Below are 19203 nucleotides of genomic sequence, written 5' to 3'. Positions count from 1 at the left end.
TATCAGAGTTTGTCGCAGAACTTTAATTATAAACAAAATAAGGGGATACAACGAAGAAGGAATAATACGAAGAAGAAGGTAACACAAACTCAACAGCAGTATTCTGGCAAATAACGCACTACACACAAACAAGAACCGACAAAGGAACAAGGAATAAGAGGGCATTTACTGTATTCACAAGGACTGACAAAAGAATGAGGAACACCTGTGATCCAATTAGGGCAATGGAACAGAAAGACAGACATAACAGAGGAAATACTTCAAATTAAGGGTCCCTGGGGGGAAAACACAAGAATGTTATAATCTGGTGGATATTTCTTTGAGAGTAAAACACATGGAAAATGTGGTTCTCGACAGGATTTGGATTTACCATGCATTAAATTATAGAGAATACAAGCATTATTAAAACTAAAAAAAATTTAAACAAAAATAATTCTAAATTCAATTTACACTTCAAACGAAATGAAAATATGATACAAATAATGAAGAGGTCAGAAATATCATACCAAATCCAAAACTTTTACCCTCTCCAACTTCTTGGCCACCAGACCTTTTTGCAGTGACTTAAACATCACTACGAGAACAGGTGGAGTAATACCAATATAAATTTGATATTAAATGCAATTGTAAATATAAACATAATAATAATTGAAAAATAAACAACACAAATGTATTCATAAAATGGCTATTGTTAGGGACATAATTTGATGATCCACTATATTTTAAGAGTTTGGACATAAACTTTATTACCACCTGCTGGTGTAATCTCCAAACTGCAAATGTAGGAACAAAATAAAAATGTTGTGCTTTGCACTGAAAACAGAGGTGGTTTTGAAACATGTTAGCGTAGTGACCTATTCCTCAGGAAAATAGCAAATTGCGCTTTGCAACACTTCATTAACGTACAATACCCACAGATAGCGAAAATACTACCACCTATGACCATTTGCGCATTTCGCTGGTATGAAAATTGCTCTTAGAATCTGCTGTCTTACAAAAATTGGATAAGATTGAGTGCTTTGCACACTCATGAAAATAGAATCTAAAGTCTAGCATCTTTCTAGTTTAATGGCAGGCCAGTCAACAAATTTCAGTCTGAGACCTACGTATGTTATAAATACTCATGGTTTCTCACTACCTGTCAAGAGCTTAATGGAAACTTCTGGTGGCATTCTTTGCAGGTGTGGTTATAAGAGCAGCACTCAGTCAAAGATTATTTAAGTATATAAAATAAGCGAAGACATGCAGGAAATGTATATGCCACAACCTCAAATAATTAAAATATAGAATACAGATAGCATACTTTTCAATAATAGAAATTGCTGCTTTATATGTTCTATATGGACTCCTGCACCACAACATCAAAATGCACTATATCTGGGACTAACAAAAGTGTCTCTATTCAGCTGTACTCTGATTCTTTTCTTTTAACAATCTAACAAAATGTATAATGCTGTCCACTTCAGTTCAACAAATGAATGCTGTTTAAGCAATGAAATTATTTTAAGTGAAAGCATCTGTTGTTAATTTGTGCTGGATTCTCTATATAACATCAGTGTTTAAAGAGTCAAGCATTGTACAGATCAACTGTTCCATCATCAATTGTGTACTTGACTAAAAGGTTCCTTGTTTTTTTTTTTAAATATGCGGCCAATGATGGACACCCGGACTGAGGTGAGTCACTACGCCATCACGAGGACTTTGTGTGTACATTGGGCATTGGACATTCCAAATTGGGAGAAAAAAGGGGGGAACATTTTTAAATTAAATAAATATGCAGCCAATAACCTACAAACAAGGAAGTCTTAAATAATGCCTAAACTATATACTCTACTAACTAAATTCAGCGGACTTGATACATGTGTTAACGTTGTTTCCTAGAGCTGGCTGAATATACTCAAAACAGACAAAAACAGTGTATTTATCAACCACAAATAATATAATATTGAGCAGCAGCTGTCCGAGTTGCTAGTTGATCAATAGGGATGCAAAACGCCCCCTGATTGAAATTAAACTCTACTCACAAGTTTTGGAAAACCAAGCGCAGAACCTGGAAACAAAAGCAAAGAAAAATACAGCGTAGGTGTACAATGTTTTTTAAATATGAGCAAAATTGTCAAAGAGCACAAAAAACAGTAATATAACCAAGGAAAACATGATTTTGCTTGCAATTCTGATTACGTTAATGTATCTGTTGTTTTTTGCAACATATTTTAAATGTATTTATATATTTTTGATTTATGCTTGTTATTTTTTGATCTGCACTAATTATTTTGATCTACACTTTTTTATCTTTACTCTTTTTTTTTTATTCAAGCTTACTATATTTATGAACGTTTATCAGAGTTTTAATTGCTTTACTTCCTCATTTAATGTTGAAGTGAGGTGTGTAAGTTCCATCACTCTTTCATGTGACACTGAGATGTTACTGCTCATCCTCCTCATCTTTCAACTGTTTGTGGAGGTTCAACCTCAAAGTAAGTAACACAGGAAAGTACTTATATTTTTGTCTAAATTCATGTTAATTAATCCCACAATTTTCTTTTCTGGTGTGGTGGTTATTAGTGCCTGATGTTTTGAATGACTTTTTATATTTCAATTCTGGCAGGATTGACTGATCGGTCCTGGCTGACAGTGTCTTCAGCATCAGTGCTTAAAAAGTCAGACACAGTGCAGTCGAAACATGACAGGCCAACAATGAGATCCAATGAGAATCACACTATGAGAGTTATCAGTCAGTATGACGTTCATTTTTGTACTATAATGTTCCAGAAAATCTTATCTTAATGTGTATGTTTACAGACTTTTAATTCTTATAATTAACATCACACAGTAACTATTATTCATGTTCACTGAAGTGTTTCAGTCCACACTAATGCTCTACGATTTCTTGATTGTGTCTTGCAGATAAGAGGCCAACAATTAGAGTCATCCATGAATCTCAACTTTCTGAATTTAGGATTTACTGTGAAATACCACGATCAGATATTGGCAGTTATAATTGTTACATTTTCTCTGGAGATCAGTATAAATACTTTATAAAGACAGAGTCTGTGCAAATTTCTGGAAAAACAAACTGTATTTTTACAATAATGGAAAATGATTTATTCAATAATATGAAGTCAGCAAAGAGTAAATCATTGAGCTGCAAATATTCTCTAAAAACAGATCCACACAACCTTTCACAATATAGTGACAAATACAACTTTACATGTGAGTAATCTGTATGAGTAACATCGTGCTTGTGATTTCTGTTTGCCATTATATTATTTCTTCAAATTTAAAGAATGTTGATAATGTCATTGTATATTTCTCCCAAAAGCTTTTTTACCCGTACAAAATCAGTCACCAAGTACAACAAAGAGTTCAATATTATGTAAGTTAATCTGCTATTCATGAATTTCATGCATTTGTGATTATCACATATGCAATATTCTCTATGCAGATTCATAATTAACTTCTAATCTGGCAACAAAATGAAGACACTGTGGTGATTTCTATTTCACTAACAAATCTAAATAACTTGTTAGAAATGTTGTTTTGTTACTATTGTCACGATTGCAGGAAGGCAGACAATGAGTGAGGAGCTACGTGCAGGGTTTATTTAAACAGGAGTGGAAATAAACAGACTGATACAAAGAAACAACCACGATGGGTAAAACGAAACTAAAACACGAAACACTGGGACACAGGAATACACGGCTGGAATAAACACAGGGATACACGGCTGGAACGGACACGGAGAGAACAGGGACATCACAAAAGTGGAAACAATGAACGACAACGAAATGCAGGAACGGGCACGGTTATATACACATACAAGGCAGGATAATTACAAACAAGACACAGGTGAGAACAATGACAGTGATTACAGTGACATGTGGAATGCGGGGCGGACAACAGGGAATGGTAACAGAATCCCCCCTCAAAGGATCGGATTCCAGACGATCCTAAAACAAAAAAAAAAACAAACAAAAACAGAATCGTCCAGGAGATGGAGGGGGGCTAGCAGACCAAAAGGGGGCAACAGGGGCAGTCCAAGGGAGCACAAGGGGCAGACAGACAGTCCAAGGGGCACAAGGGGCAGAAAAACAGTCCAGGGGGGCACAGAGGGCAGGCGAGCAGTCCAGGGGGACACAAGGGGCAGACAGACAGTCCAAGGGGAACACCAGACGGGGACTGGGTCAGGTGGCCTGGGAAGAGGCCACAGGACAGGGACCGGGTCAGGAGGCCTGGGAGGAGGCCACTGGACAGGGACCGGGTCAGGGGGCCCGGGAAGAGGCCACAGGGCAAGGACCGGTTCGGGGGGCCTGGGAGGGGGAATGGCCACTGGGGAGGCCGGCGGAGCCGCGTGAGGCGAAGCCGAGGGAGGTGATGGCTTAGAAGGCTTTAGGGGCGGAGACCAGGAAGGCTCTGGAGGCTCTGGGGCGGAGCCGTAGGAGGCTCTGGAGGCGGACCCGTAGGAGGCTCTGGAGGCGGAGCCGTAGGAGGCTCTGGAGGCGGAGCCATAGGAGGCTCTGAGGGCGGAGCCGTAGGAGGCTCTAGAGGCAGAGCCGAGGGAGGCTTGGCGAGAAGAGCCGCAGGAGGCTGAGCCGAAGGAGGCTCGGGAGGCGGAGCCGTGGAAGGCTCGGGAGATTCTGGAGGCAGAGCCCTGGAAGACCTAGGAGACGTGGTTGAGGAAGGCGGAGCCGAGGATGGCTCAGGAGGCCCAGGAGGCGGAGCCGTGGGAGGCTCTGGAGGCGGAGCCGTGGGAGGCTCGGGAGGCTCTGAGGGCGGAGCCGTCGGAAGTTCGGGTGGCTCGAGAGGCGGAGCCTTAGGAGACTCGGGAGGCGGAGCCGTAGGAGGCTCAAGGGGCTCTGGAGGTGGAGCCGTAGGAGGCTCTAGAGGCAGAGCCGAGGGAGGCTCGGGGAGAAGAGCCGCAGGAGGCTGAGCCGAAGGAGGCTCGGGAGGCGGAGCCGTAGGAGGTTCAAGAGGCTCTGGAGGCGGAGCCGTGGAAGGCTGGAGAGGCTTGAGAGGTGGAGCCCTGGAAGGCTCGAGAGGCTTGAGGGGCAGAGCTTTTGGAGGCTTGAGAGGCTTGAGGGGCAGAGCTTTTGGAGGCTCGAGAGTCTCTGGAAGAAGAGCCGTAGGAAGCTCTGGAGACTTGGGGGGCGGAGCCCTAGTAGGCTTGAAAGGCTTGAGGGGCGGAGCCCTGGAAGGCTCGAGAGGCCTGAGAGGCGGAGCCCTGGGAGGCTCGAAAGGCTTGAGGGGCGGAGCCCTGGGAGGCTCGAGAGGCTTGGGGGGCGGAGCCCTAGTAGGCTCGAAAGGCTTGAGGGGCGGAGCCCTGGAAGGCTCAAGAGACCTGAGAGGCGGAGCCCCGGGAGGCTCGAAAGGCTTGAGGGGCGGAGCCCTGGGAGGCTCGAGAGGCTTGAGGGGCAGAGCTTTTGGAGGCTCGAGAATCTCTGGAAGAAGAGCCGTAGGAAGCTCTGGAGACTTGGGGGGCGGAGCCCTGGGAGGCTCGAGAGGCTTGAGAGGTGGAGGTCTGGAAAGCTCGGGAGGCGGAGCTCTGGAAAGCTCGGGAGGCGGAGCTCTGGAAAGCTCGGGGGGTACTGGCTCTTGGAAGGTCATGGCCACTGGCACTGGCTCTTGGATGGTCATGGCGACTGGCGCTGGCTCGCTGACATCGGAGGCTACAGGCGCTGGCTCGCTGACATCGGAGGCTACAGGCGCTGGCTCGCTGACATCGGAGGCTACAGGCGCTGGCTCGCTGACATCGGAGGCTACAGGCGCTGGCTCTAGGACGGTCATGGCTTCAGGCGCTGGCTCTAGGACGGTCATGGCTTCAGGCGCTGGCTCTAGGATGGTCATGGCTTCAGGCGCTGGCTCTAGGACGATCATGGCTTCAGTCTCTGGCTCTAGGACGATCATGGCTTCAGGCTCGCTCACCGTGCTGTGCGTGGGCTCTGGTTCGCTCACGGTGATGTGCGTGGGCTCTGGCTCGCTCATGGTGATGTGCGGGGGCTCTGGCTCGCTCACGGTGATGTGCGGGGGCTCTGGCTCGCTCACCGTGGAAGGCGTGGGCGCTGGCTCGCTCACCGTGGAAGGCGTGGGCGCTGGCTCGCTCACCGTGGAAGGCGTGGGCGCTGGCTCGCTCACAGTGATCTGCGTGGGTACTGGTTCGCTCACTGTGATAGGCGTAAGCCGGGAGGCGAAAGCCTATCTTCTCCTCCTCCTCCGGGCAGACGAAGTTGGCAGCGCTGGCTCGTTGATCTGGGTATTCATGGGCTCAGGCTCGAGAGCCGGAATCTCGAGGGGTGGTTTGTCGGCCGCGAGTTTCTTCAGGGTGAGGCTCACGTACTCCCTCCACGTGTGCTCTCCGAATTCTGGCGCTTCCCGCAACTGGGCTGATGATAACACGTCCCGGTAGATGAGCTTGAGGGAAGCGTCGTCGAACCCGGTGTGGATGGCGACCGTGGAGAAGAGCCGCGAGCACTCACGAACAGGCAACTTCGCCTGGGCCAGTGTGGTGAAAACCGCTGCTAGATCCATTTATGGTCGTTCGTTCTGTCACGATTGCAGGAAGGCAGACAATGAATGAGGATCTACGTGCAGGGTTTATTTAAACAGGAGTGGAAATAAACAGACTGATACAAAGAAACAACCACAATGGGTAAAACGAAACTAAAACACGAAACACTGGGACACAGGAATACACGGCTGGAATAAACACAGGGATACACGGCTGGAACGGACACGGAGAGAACAGGGACATCACAACAGTGGAAACAATGAACGACAACGAAATGCAGGAACGGGCAGGGTTATATACACATACAAGGCAGGATAATTACAAACAAGACACAGGTGAGAACAATGACAGTGATTACAGTGACATGTTGAATGCGGGGCGGACAACAGGGAATGGTAACAACTATGTTATGTAGTAAGTTTTTATTTATTTTAGCAGCTCTGATTATGGAATCCAGTCTTTCTTTTAAGACCACAACCAACCCCATGGCTGGTGAGTAGCAGGCTAATATTTCTAAAGAAAATACATTATAAAGATTAAAGTGAAACATTAAAAGTAAGCGTTGCAATTGCACAACAAACTTTAATGTCAACACTTGTTGCTCACATGCTTAACAGAACCCTTCACAAGAAAATCCAATGAGCATTTTAACATACTACAATGTTCATTAAGAAGGTAGATAGGCAGACAGAAGGTTGGGGAGACAATATCTTAATAGTTTTAAGTTGCTTTGGATGAAAGTGTCAGAATGGCACACTATCAAATTAAAAGCACTATACTTGATTTACACTTGATTTAGCATACAACTTAGTAACAAAAATATAATGTTGGAACCAAGCCAAATGAGCAAGACTTAAAAAACATATTTGTCTGTTTTTGATTAACAGGTATAGTTTGCATAAAACATGTCCATTTTTGGTAAAATTGTACATACACTGATGAGCTAAAACATAATGACCAACTGCCTAATATGCTGTTGGTCCTCCGCATGCCGCCAAAACAGCAACAACCTGCCAAGGCATAGACTCTACAAGACCCCTGAAGGTGTCCTGTGGTATCTGGGACCAAGACATTAACAGCAGATCCTTCATATCCTGTAAGTTGCGAGGTGAAGCCCCCATGGATCAGACTTGTTGGTCCAGCACATCCCACAGATGCTCAATCGGATTGAGATCTGGGGAATTTGGAGGCCAGAGCAACACTTTGATCTTTTAATGATGTTCCTTAAACCATTCCCGAACATACATTCCCGCAGCGTGGCAGAAAGAGGCCACTGCCATCAGGGAATACCATTGCCATGAAGGGGTGTCTGCAACCAAGTTTATGTAGTTGGCATGTGTCAAAATGATGTCCAAATGAATGGCCGGACCCAGGGTTTCCCAGCAGAACATAGCTCAGAGCATCACACTCCCTCCACCGGCTTGTCATCTTCCCACAGTGCATCCTGGTGCCATCACTTCCCTAGGTAAGCGGTGCACACGTACACGGCCATCCATGTGATGTAAAAGAAAACGGGACTCATTGGACCAGGGGACCTTCTTTCACTGTTTCAAGGTCCAGTTCCGATGCGCTCATGCTCATTGTACCGAGCTACATGGTGGACAAGGGTCACCGTGGGCACTCTGACCGGTCTGCGGCTAAGCAGCCCCATTCGAAGCAGGGTGCGATGTACTGTGTGTTGTGAAACATTCCTCCCATAAACATCATTAAATTTTTCTGTGACCTGTGCAACAGTAGACCTTCTGTCGGTACAGACCAGATGGAATATCTCATGTTGCCCTCGCACATCGATGAGCCTTTGGCGCCTAACAACCTGTTGCTGGTTTGTGGTTAGTCCCTCCTCAGACCACTGTTGGATGGTACCCCACAAGCCTTGCCATTTAAATGGCCATAAAAATGTGTCCCTTGTCAAAATCTCTCAGGTCTTTACTCCTGCCCATTTCTCCTTCATTCAACAGGTTGACTACGACAACTGATTGTTTGCTTACCATCTAATCTACCCAGACCTTGACGTGTGGCCTTGTTACAAGATGATCAATATAATTTGCTTCACCTGTCATAATGTTTTGGCTCATCAGTGTATATGTTTAAGGAAAAGTGTATATTTTTATGCGATGTAACTGGTCACATTTCCTAAAAAGTATTTGGTTTTATTTTTGTTTGCTAAAACAAATTATGTTCGTAAGACTAAATTGTGCAAATTCTGATTTTTATGAGCAACACACTTTGTTGTAAATTATTGACAAGTCAAAAAATATATAAATAGGAAATATTGACATATAACAACATTTTCACTGATGTTTAGGAACTCAGCCTTCAAACCTCCACTGTGTCACAATGAACACCACAGCTGATGAGTTAGTTAATGTACTAAATGTTGTAGTTACTGAGCTGAGTAACTGTTCTAGAGCAGCTTGTAATGTGTCAGATTGAATCTATTTTTATTTCTCCAATTCACTTTTTCAGGTCTGAAAACTTCAACTCCTGGTAAAATTGCTAGCCCTGGAACACCACAAATAAGAAATATATATCTAAATAAGAAATATGGATGGTTAATGATGGTTTGACTGACTGAAATGCAATGTTTTAGAATGTTTAGTTCTATTTTCTGTTTTAGCTCCACTAGAAACTACTCAGGCTTCACACCCCCTCAATTTCCCATGGAACATCACTGCTGGTGAGTTACTATACTTTTTTAATATGTGATATCTTATTCTTTTTCTCATTATATTTTCTAATACTTTTTGTGATCAACAAAAAAATAAGCCTTAAAAATCAGATTTCTTGTGACACCTAGGAACATGGCTTATCATGTGTGGCAGCTTCATGTTGACCGGATTCATAGGTGTTTGTCTGTGCTGTTTCAGCAGTAAGCATACCTCACTCACATTCAGAACAATTGTGAACACAAAGAAAAAGTTGTCTTTTACAATCATTTGTAAAACATTACACTAACTTGTTGGATATATCTTAGTAGTTCAGTTAGAAAACTCTATTTGGAGCAGGTCGATATGTCCGCTTCCCAACACGCTTCTTCCTTAACCAATCAGAAGTTGTTAACATTTATAAGGAGGTACTCATACACTACAGCGTAGTGTTATATGGCATTCAGTGCAGCCGATTATCCATGCGGTTTTCCAATGTTCACAGTCTCTACGCTACTTTTAATTCTCCTTAGAGGAGAAATACCTCTCCTAGAATCTTCAGATTCAGAAGAAGCCATTTCCCTGGTAGATTCTGGGGATGACCAAGACAATTGCCAAGAGATAAAAAAAAAAAAAGCCCCACAAGTGGATTCAGGTAGAAATGTCAGTTTTCTGAGCAAAACCCGCCAGAGCGCTCGCCTCTCGGATTTTCTCAGATCCTGGAAGATCTCTTCATTAGAAAATTATCTCCTCCAACTGGTGCATCCACAAAGAGCTATTTGAGTTCTTTTTATCCTCCCAAGACAACATAGCTCCGACCCAACATTAGCCCCACAGCAAAGCTGCGAAAACATCAATGCATCACCTTCACCACCACCTTCCGCAAAAAAGAAAACCCCCTGCATTTGTTCCAACAGTGATTCTGTCATCACAGCCATTATGGCAATGAAAGATTCCATTGATATGCTGGATAGTTGTTACGGCGCCCAGCACTGCCAACTCCACGCACTCTCGCTCTCTCTCCCCTGAATACTAAGTGCCTCTTGCTTCAGTACGGCAGTGATCATTAAGCATTGATTGCTTCCCAGCTGTCCCGCATTAAGCTCTCGCCCTGAGACTATATCTGCCCCATTAACTCAGCGTTCAGTGCGAAGTATTGTTTCACCCCATGTTGCATGTCTGAGCGTTCTCTAAGTTACTCTATTGTTCCGATCCCAGCCTGTTACTAACCTCTCTGTCTGCCTGCAGCCTGCCTAACGACCCGTGCCTGTTACTGGACTCTGATATCTCGCCGCCTGCCCCGAACCAAGCCTGTCTCACGCCTCTTTGTCGTCTGCTGGACCTTCTCACCTGAGTCGAACCCCTCCCCGGGCATCAGACTGGGCCTTTGCCTTGTGTTGCTCTTTGTTGAGAACCTTTACGTTTCCTTGAAGTCTGCCCATTAAAATTATTGTTGCAAATGGATCTGCCCGACATGTCTGATTCATTACAGAATACTTCGCCGAACGAGAACCCAGCGACAATAACTGTTCTGTCGGCCGCTGTCACCAACCAAGCCTCTCAGCTGGCCGCCCATCATCACCAGCTTTCCCGCCTGACCACGCTCACGGAGGAATTGGTCTCAGCGGTACGAGCCCTGCAGAAATCCATCGCGGCACCCACCGCCGCTCCAACACTCACCGCGCCGCCTCTCCTGCTGGACCAGCCGCACACTGCGAGCTCCAACCCACACCTCGCGCGCCCAGAGAGGTATGAGGGTGACCCAGGTAAATGCAGGGGCTTTATTCTTCAATGCTCTTTGTATCTCGCCCAGCAGACAGCCCTGCACACCACTGATGCCAGCAAAATCGCCTTCGTGTGCACGCTGCTCACCGGTCGCACGTTGGAGTGGATCACCGCGGTCTGGAAACCAGATGGCTCCGCCTTCTCTTCCTACGGAGAATTTCTGGAGCGTTTCCAAGCTGTGTTCGAGCATGCCAAGGAGGGGAAAGGAGCCGAGGATCTTCTCTTGGAACTCTCACAGGGAGATCGCCCGCCTCAGAGTACGCCCTCAAATTCGAACGCTGGCAGCCCAAACCAATTGGACGGAGAACGCTCTCAAGGTGGTTTTCGAAGGGGTCTCCGACACGATTTGCAAGCGGAGCTGGCCTGTCGCGACGAGGGAAAGGATTTGGATCAGTTTGTTCATCTCACCATCCAGCTGGACAACCTGATGCGCTCACGACGCCCCAGTCTCCGCCCAACGAGCGCTATGCGCGTCAGTCCCGCACCACGTGCTTCTAACTCGTCTGCTGAGACCTACGAGCCGATGCAAATCAACGCCTCACACATCTCCGAGGAGGAGAGGGAGCGTCGCCGATCTCTGAACCTGTGTCAGTACTGCGGGGGTTCCGGTCACTTCCGTCTACACTTCCCTCTACGACCTGCATACAAGGACAGAACCACGGTGAGTCTGACCCTCGACTGTTTAAATCCTCTCACCTGTGTATCAGTGCCTCTTGAATTCACTATTAAGGGGCAAGCTGTAAATACCATCGCCCTAGTTGACTCCGGGGCAGCCGGCAATTTCATGTCCAAAGTTTTTGCCCAGGTTCACGAGATAACCCTCATTTCATGCACACCTCCGCTGTCAGTAGAGACTGTCGACGGACGTCCACTCGGCACAGGACGCATCACGCACATGACCCAGGCGCTTCGCATGCGGACCGGCCAACTCCATCATGAGGAGGTCCAGTTCTACGTTCTCCAAGCTCCTCACACCCCGGTCATCCTGGGCTTACCCTGGCTAAGGAAGCACAACCCCCAGTTGGAGTGGACTACCGGGCAGATAGTCAACTGGGGAGAGAGGTGTTTCTCAAAGTGTCTGTCTGTCTGTCGTCAAACCCTTAAAGGTCCAAGGCATTGCCGAGTCCCGAGACGACACCGTGCTATCTCGCCTACCTGCCGTATACCACGATCTAGTCGAGGTCTTCAGCAAGGTCAAAGCCACCAAGCTACCGCCCCACCGGGAATACGACTGCGCCATAGACCTCGTTCCCAACAACACACCACCCAGGGGCCGCATCTTCTCACTGTCCCAACCTGAGACCGAGGCCATGCGAAAATACATGGAGGAGGAGCTCGCAAAGGGGTTCATCCGTCCCTCCACGTCCCCTCTGTCAGCAGGGTTCTTCTTCGTCAAGAAGAAAGATGGGGGACTGCGACCCTGCATCGACTACAGAGCACTGAACGAATGTACCGTTAAGTTCCGTTACCCACTGCCGCTGGTACCGGCCGCTCTGGAGCTGCTTCGCACGGCCAAATACTACACCAAGCTGGACCTGCGCTCCGCCTATAACCTGGTTCGGATCCGAGAGGGGGACGAATGGAAGACTGCCTTCTCCACGAGCACTGGGCACTATGAATATCTCGTCATGCTGTTCGGCCTTTCTAACAGCCCTGCCGTCTTCCAATCCTTCGTCATCGACGTCCTCCGTGATCTGCTCCACCAAAGTGTAATCGTCTACATAGACGACATTCTGATTTATTCCGACACCCTCGAAGCCCACATCCAGCATGTCCGCGCTGTACTTCAAAGACTCCTTCGGTTCCAACTCTACGCCAAGATAGAGAAGTGTGACTTTCACCAGACATCTACAATCTTTCTGGGGTACGTCATCTGCCCGGAGGGCGTGGCCATGGATGAGAATAAGGTGAGAGCAGTCGTAGACTGGCCCCAACCCTCTACCCTGAAGGGGTTGCAACGCTTCCTGGGTTTCGCCAATTTCTATCGCCGCTTCATCAGAGGCTTCAGCTCCGTAGCAGCCCCGTTAACAGCCCTGGTTCGGAAGGGCACGAGAGGGCTACCCTGGAACGAGGCTGCCTCCCGGGCTTTTAAGCAACTCAAGAACAGCTTCACTTCTGCTCCCATCTTGCACCATCCTAACCCTGAGCTACCCTTCGTGGTGGAGGTGGACGCTCGAACACCGGGCTTGGAGCGGTCCTCTCTCAACGCCAGGGCTGACCCCCCAAGCTGTATCCCTGCGCTTTCTACTCCAGGAAGTTGAGTTCAGCAGAGAGGAACTATGACGACGGAGACCATGAGTTGTTAGCAATGAAGTCAGCATTCGAGGAGTGGCGCCACTGGCTCGAGGGAGCGACTCACCCATTCTTCGTGTACACAGACCACAAGAATCTGGAGTACCTGCGTACGGCCAAGAGACTGAACGCACGTCAAGCCCGGTGGACTCTCTTCTTCTCCCGGTTCCACTTCACAGTGAGCTACCGTCCCGGCTCGAAGAACACCAAGGCTGATTCTCTGTCTCGACTGTTCGACTCCGAAACGGAGGTCCCAACTCCAGAACCGATTATCAACCCAGCTCTCGTCCTCGGACCGGTTCAATGGGACCTCGAGACTGAGTGCACCCAGGCCAACGCTGGCCTCGAGATCCCCTCGGACTGCCCCACTGGGAGGATCTTTGTACCAGAAACCCTCCGCGACAAGGTGATAAACCACGTGCACGCCCTTCCCTGTTCCGGGCACCCCGGAATCACTGCCACGACCCAGCTCCTTCAGAACCGGTACTGGTGGCCCACGCTCCCCCGAGACACGAGCAAATTCATTCGCCTCTGTAGGGTCTGTAACACCCAGAAATCCTCTCGCCTGCTACCCGCAGGTCTCCTTCAACCCCTGCCTGTTCCCCAACGGCCTTGGTCCCACATCGCGGTGGACTTCATCACGGATCTGCCTCCCTCCGAGGGCTACACGACCATTCTGACCATCATCGACCACTTCTCCAAGGCATGTTGGCTCATCCCGCTCCCCAGGCTCCCCACCGCTCTGCAGACGGCGGAACATCTGTGTAACTATGTCTTTCGGTTCTACGGGCTACCAGAGGACATTGTGTCTGACAGGGGACCCCAGTTCACTTCCCGCGTCTGGAATGCCTTCTGTGGGAGACTACAGATCAACGTGAGTCTCACATCGGGGTACCACCCCCAGGCCAACGGACAAGTGGAGCGCCTCAACCAGGAGATTTCCCGCTTCCTTCGCTCCTACTGCCATTGCCAGCAGGGGGATTGGCACCGCTTCCTGATGTGGGCCAAATATGCCCAGAACTCCATCCGCAAGCACTCTACCGGGATGACCCCTTTCCAGTGTGTCCTCGGGTTCCAGCCCCCACTGTTCCCCTGGTCAGGTGAGCCCACCAGCGTCCCTGCCGTGGATGATTGGCTCCGGCGGAGTGAGAGGACCTGGAACTTGGCCCACACTCACCTCCAGCGTGCTATAAGACGCGGCAAGGAGAGGGCAGACAGGCGTCGCCGGGCAGGACCTGTTTACCAACCCGGCCAATGGGTGTGGCTATCCACACGAGACCAACGCCTCAGGCTGCCCTGCAAGAAACTAAGTCCGAGATTCTTGGGCCCATTCAAGATCGTCCGTGAAATCACCTCTGTGTCGTTTCGTCTTGACTTGCCCAGACACCTGCGCGTCTCACCCACGTTCCACGTCTCCCTGCTCAAACCAGCCTCCGCCCAATCTGTAGAGCGCACGGGGACTCAGAGGAGATGGCCACCCAACCAATCCTGTTAGAGGACGAGGAGACCTACCAGGTGCATTGTCTGCTGGACTCTATACGTCGTGGCGGGCATCTCCAATACCTCGTTGATTGGGAGGGCTTTGGGCCAGAGGAACGTTCCTGGGTCAACGCCAATGACATACTAGACCCGTCCCTTACTCAAGACTTCCATCGCAATCACCCTGATAGACCGGCCCCTCGACCTCGCGGCAGACCTCGCCGTCATCAGTTCTCTCGCGCCAGGAGACGCTCGCAGGAGGGGGGCTCTGTTACGGCGCCCAGCACTGCCAACTCCACGCACTCTCGCTCTCTCTCCCCTGAATACTAAGTGCCTCTTGCTTCAGTACGGCAGTGATCATTAAGCATTGATTGCTTCCCAGCTGTCCCGCATTAAGCTCTCGCCCTGAGACTATATCTGCCCCATTAACTCAGCGTTCAGTGGGAAGTATTGTTTCACCCCATGTTGCATGTCTGAGCGTTCTCTAAGTTACTCTATTGTTCCGATCCCAGCCTGTTACTAACCTCTCTGTCTGCCTGCAGCCTGCCTAACGACCCGTGCCTGTTACTGGACTCTGATATCTCGCCGCCTGCCCCGAACCAAGCCTGTCTCACGCCTCTTTGTCGTCTGCTGCCGATCTCGGCTCGAGCCGGACCTTCTCACCTGAGTTGAACCCCTCCCCGGGCATCAAACTGGGCCTTTGCCTTGTGTTGCTCTTTGTTGAGAACCTTTACGTTTCCTTGAAGTCTGCCCATTAAAATTATTGTTGCAAATGGATCTGCCCGACATGTCTGATTCATTACAATAGTAGGATAGTGGCGCTCTAAAACTCCCAAGCAACCTCCTTGGTTTGCCACATAACCACTCCGGCATCCTCATCGGGCTCCTGTGACATCATATTTGGTTGTTTAGGAGACCTGGCTGGTGTCACTCAGCACGTCCTGGATTCAAACTCGTGACTGCAGGGGTGGTAATCAGCGTCATTACTGCTGAGCAACCAAGGCCTCTTTTCAAAAGTCTAAACTTAGCTGAATTTAATGTCACCTTTGGAGTGTACAGACACTATATGTGAGAAATTTTCAGCCAAAGCCTCTCTCTTTATTCAACATTTTAATTTGAAGCTGTTTTGGTCTGTGATTGATCTAGAATTTAACAGTACATTTACATTTTACATTTATGCATTTGGCAGACGCTTTTATCTAAAGCGACTTACAGTGCACTTATTACAGGGACAATCCCCCCGGAGCAACCTAGTGTTAAGTGCCTTGCTCAAGGACACAATGGTGGTGGCTGTGGGGATCGAACCAGCGACCTTCTGATTACCCGTTATGTGCTCTAGACCACTACACCACCACCACTCCTGTAGCCCAGAAGGCACTTCACAGGCCATCAAGCTATTTCCTGCTCTGTCTGTGGATCATTCGCTCACTCTGCAAAACTGTTCCCCAGAACAGCATTTCAAGCAACACAGGATTCCATAGCATCATCCTCCATTTCTGAACCTAGATTTAGGTTTTCCTCCTGCCCTACAGGAAAGACGAACCCTGTAGATAGCTATAGTACAGTTTGTATTCATTTTGAGTATGTTTGTCCTTCCATTAGATGCAAATTTGTGCATTGTTGTAGCTTATGAGGCAACAGTCACCCTAGAGCTGTTTGTCCCCACAGGAGCAAGCCTGGACCAACAAGAAAATTAATAAACATCCTTCCACTCCAATCAACGTGCAAGGACTTTCCAAAAATCTATAAAAAAATTGGTTTAATAAATTTCTTAATTACTGGTCTCCTACAAGGTTTTCTAGCTGGTCTTAGTTTCATCCCCTCCTCAACTCACATATAAAAAATATTTTGTCAGCACTGAAAGAGCCCAAGGTAGTTGATGTATAATCCAAAAAGAGGTTAAAAAGGGCTATTTAATTGGCCCCTATGCCCATTCTCCATTCTCTAAATTTCACATGAATCCTATAGGTCTTGCTACCAGGAAATAGGTAAAAAAACCACCTCATTATTGATCTTTCTGCTCCGCATAACAGTCCAGTTCCCAGTATTAACAGTCTCATTCCATCTGATATTTTTTCCCTATCCTTCGCTTCAGTAGACCATGCAATTCAATGAATTAAAACTGCTGGCAAAGGCGCCTGGCTAGGGAAAGCTGATATCACAGAGGCATTCAAAATGATGCCCCTTTATCCATCGCAATGGCACCTTTTCAGAATCAGGTTGCATTCTAAATAATACTTCACTGTTCGACTAACATTCGGCTGCCGCAGTAGTCCGCAGATCTTTGACTCTCTTTGTTGGATCCTCCTCAATAAATGTAAACTTCCCTTCTATTTACACCTTTTAGATGATTTTCTCATGGTCGACTTTCTAAAATCCCCACCAGGCCATAGTATTTCCACCTTCAAATCAGTATCACTCAAACTCGTGATGCCACTTTCTGACACATCGGTCCCTCTACTTCCTTAGAGTTCCTTGGTATAAATCTTGATAGGCAGATAATGATAGCTTCTCTTCCTCTTGAGAAACTCACTCGAATTTGTCAATGTATGTCCTCTTCATTTCCACCGATTCATATTCAAGCGTGATTTACTTTCCCTGTTAGGGCACCTAAATTTTGCTATGTGCATTATTCCCCAAGGGCGGGCATTCATCTTGAAATTTCCAAATCCATTCCAAAACTTCAAGATATCTATAACAGTTAAAGGTTTGGGCAAGGAGGAGGCGAGAACCGGCCAGACATTAAACATAAAATTTAATGAGAAATTCAACTTAAAACAAACATGAACACAGACACACACAATGCAGCCGTCTGCGTGCGTCTATCTCTCTCTCTCTCTCTCTCTCTCTCTCTCCCAAACTGGCATTTCTGGCCCCCCCTTTATCTCGCTCTCCCGCTGATCATCTCATTTAGTGCACCCTCATAGCCCGACAACACCCTCCTCCTCACGACAATATCGTTACTCTCGACCTCGGCTGTCAGTCTGACATGCAATTCTGGGCTCGCCTTTTATCAGATTGAAACGGTTTATCTTTTTTTTTTATAATGATTATTTTGAAACTTCCTTCAAATCTACACTGATGCTGATCTTTCCATAGGCTTTAGGACAAATCTTGAGTAGTTTTGACAAAATAGTTTATTGTGTAAATGGTATTGAGAGTAGGTTTGGACTTGGTGGACTAGATTTGCTAACGCATGCACCTGCTTAACATGGTCAATACACAGCTGCTGTTGAGATATGCTGTTGTTGCTGAACATGGGAGTTATCCCCCTATGTAAGCAGATCTAGACAGGGGGAGCTGGGGAGGTGGAGGGTGAATCCATATAACACTGCACTGTTGGACTGTAGACAAAAGTGTAGAGGTGAGTGCCTGCTTATAAATTATTTGACAGAGGGTTAACAACACCTGATTGGTTAAGGAAGAGACGTGTTGGGGACCGGACATATCGACCTGCACCACATGCAGTTTCCTAACTGAAATTTTATAACATTTCCTTAGCAGAGGATCTGGAGAGTTAAATGACTGAATTTTCTGAAGTGCACTTTGTGGAAGTGTAAGTATACATTTAGAACAAATTTTAGAACCTAAATTTAAGTTACACAAGAAAATAAATAAAGAAAACTTGTACATTTGTTATTTTTAGCAGAATCAAGGATAGCTGAAATAATCAACGTCTGGGTAAGAAAATATCTATTCATTAAATTATTATGTTTAAAAATAAACAAATAACAAAAAAGAAAAAAAAATTAAAGTTAAAATTAATTAAATGTATATTTGCCTTGTAACATGTGTTTTATTTTTCAAACATAATGTTAATTCAATATCTGTACATTTTCTTCAGGACAAAGTGTATTCTGTTTGCAGCATCATCCCTGACGTATCTGCTGAGAGCCATGATACAAACCAATGATAATTTCACCTGTTTTCAATTTCTTTTTTGTAGAAATATTTTCACATTAAATTAATTGTTGCATGTAAATTACTTTAAGAGACAACCACAAAGAAGAATATATTTGTGGATCTGAGATCCAAGGCACATGGGCAAAACCAAGGCACATGGGCAAAAGTTGGCCCGTGATGACCTTTGATTTGGCCATTGATGCAACACTTAACTGGATTAGTTAAGCAGATTGCAGAGTAATGTTTTTTATTATGTTTATCATTACTTATATTATGAAGGAGGGGGACCAGGGCAACTTTTATATTTTAACAGTTTGATATAATGCAATGATTACAACAATAGATAATTAATGGCAAAATTGCAAACTTTGTTATAACATTTAGCACAGGTTTTTTTTTCTTTTCCTTTTGTGAAAGAACTCTTTGTTTATAAAATGTGCCAGTTAAATCACAATTGATATTACAATTAAAAAGTGTGCGAAAAAAAAATTTGTGGCCTACTCTAATTTTTGTGCTGATTGTTAAAAAAAAAAAAAAAAAAAAGAGTGGTAGATATAGAATTTATAGATACAAATTTTAACATCCATCTCTCTC

The 19203-nt window shown here is 46.6% G+C and overlaps 1 long non-coding RNA gene across 3 annotated transcripts; it reads left to right on the top strand.

Moving 5' to 3' along the window:
- The first annotated feature begins 3687 nt into the window (after positions 1–3687).
- On the top strand, positions 3688–19025 carry LOC127625708 (uncharacterized). 3 transcript variants are annotated; one of them, XR_007968344.1, is made up of 6 exons: positions 3688–3849; positions 9123–9182; positions 9303–9374; positions 18208–18262; positions 18353–18387; positions 18551–19025. It is a non-coding gene; the product is annotated as an uncharacterized LOC127625708 (long non-coding RNA). The 3 variants fall into 3 exon arrangements; XR_007968345.1 differs by lacking the exon at positions 3688–3849 and adding an exon at positions 8717–8992; XR_007968343.1 differs by lacking the exon at positions 3688–3849 and having other exon boundaries at positions 9006–9182.
- Positions 19026–19203: the final 178 nt, after the last annotated feature.

This window comes from Xyrauchen texanus, chromosome 32, assembly GCF_025860055.1.
Source record: "Xyrauchen texanus isolate HMW12.3.18 chromosome 32, RBS_HiC_50CHRs, whole genome shotgun sequence".
Lineage (NCBI taxonomy): Eukaryota > Metazoa > Chordata > Actinopteri > Cypriniformes > Catostomidae > Xyrauchen > Xyrauchen texanus.
This window is presented reverse-complemented; position numbering and strand designations above follow the sequence as displayed.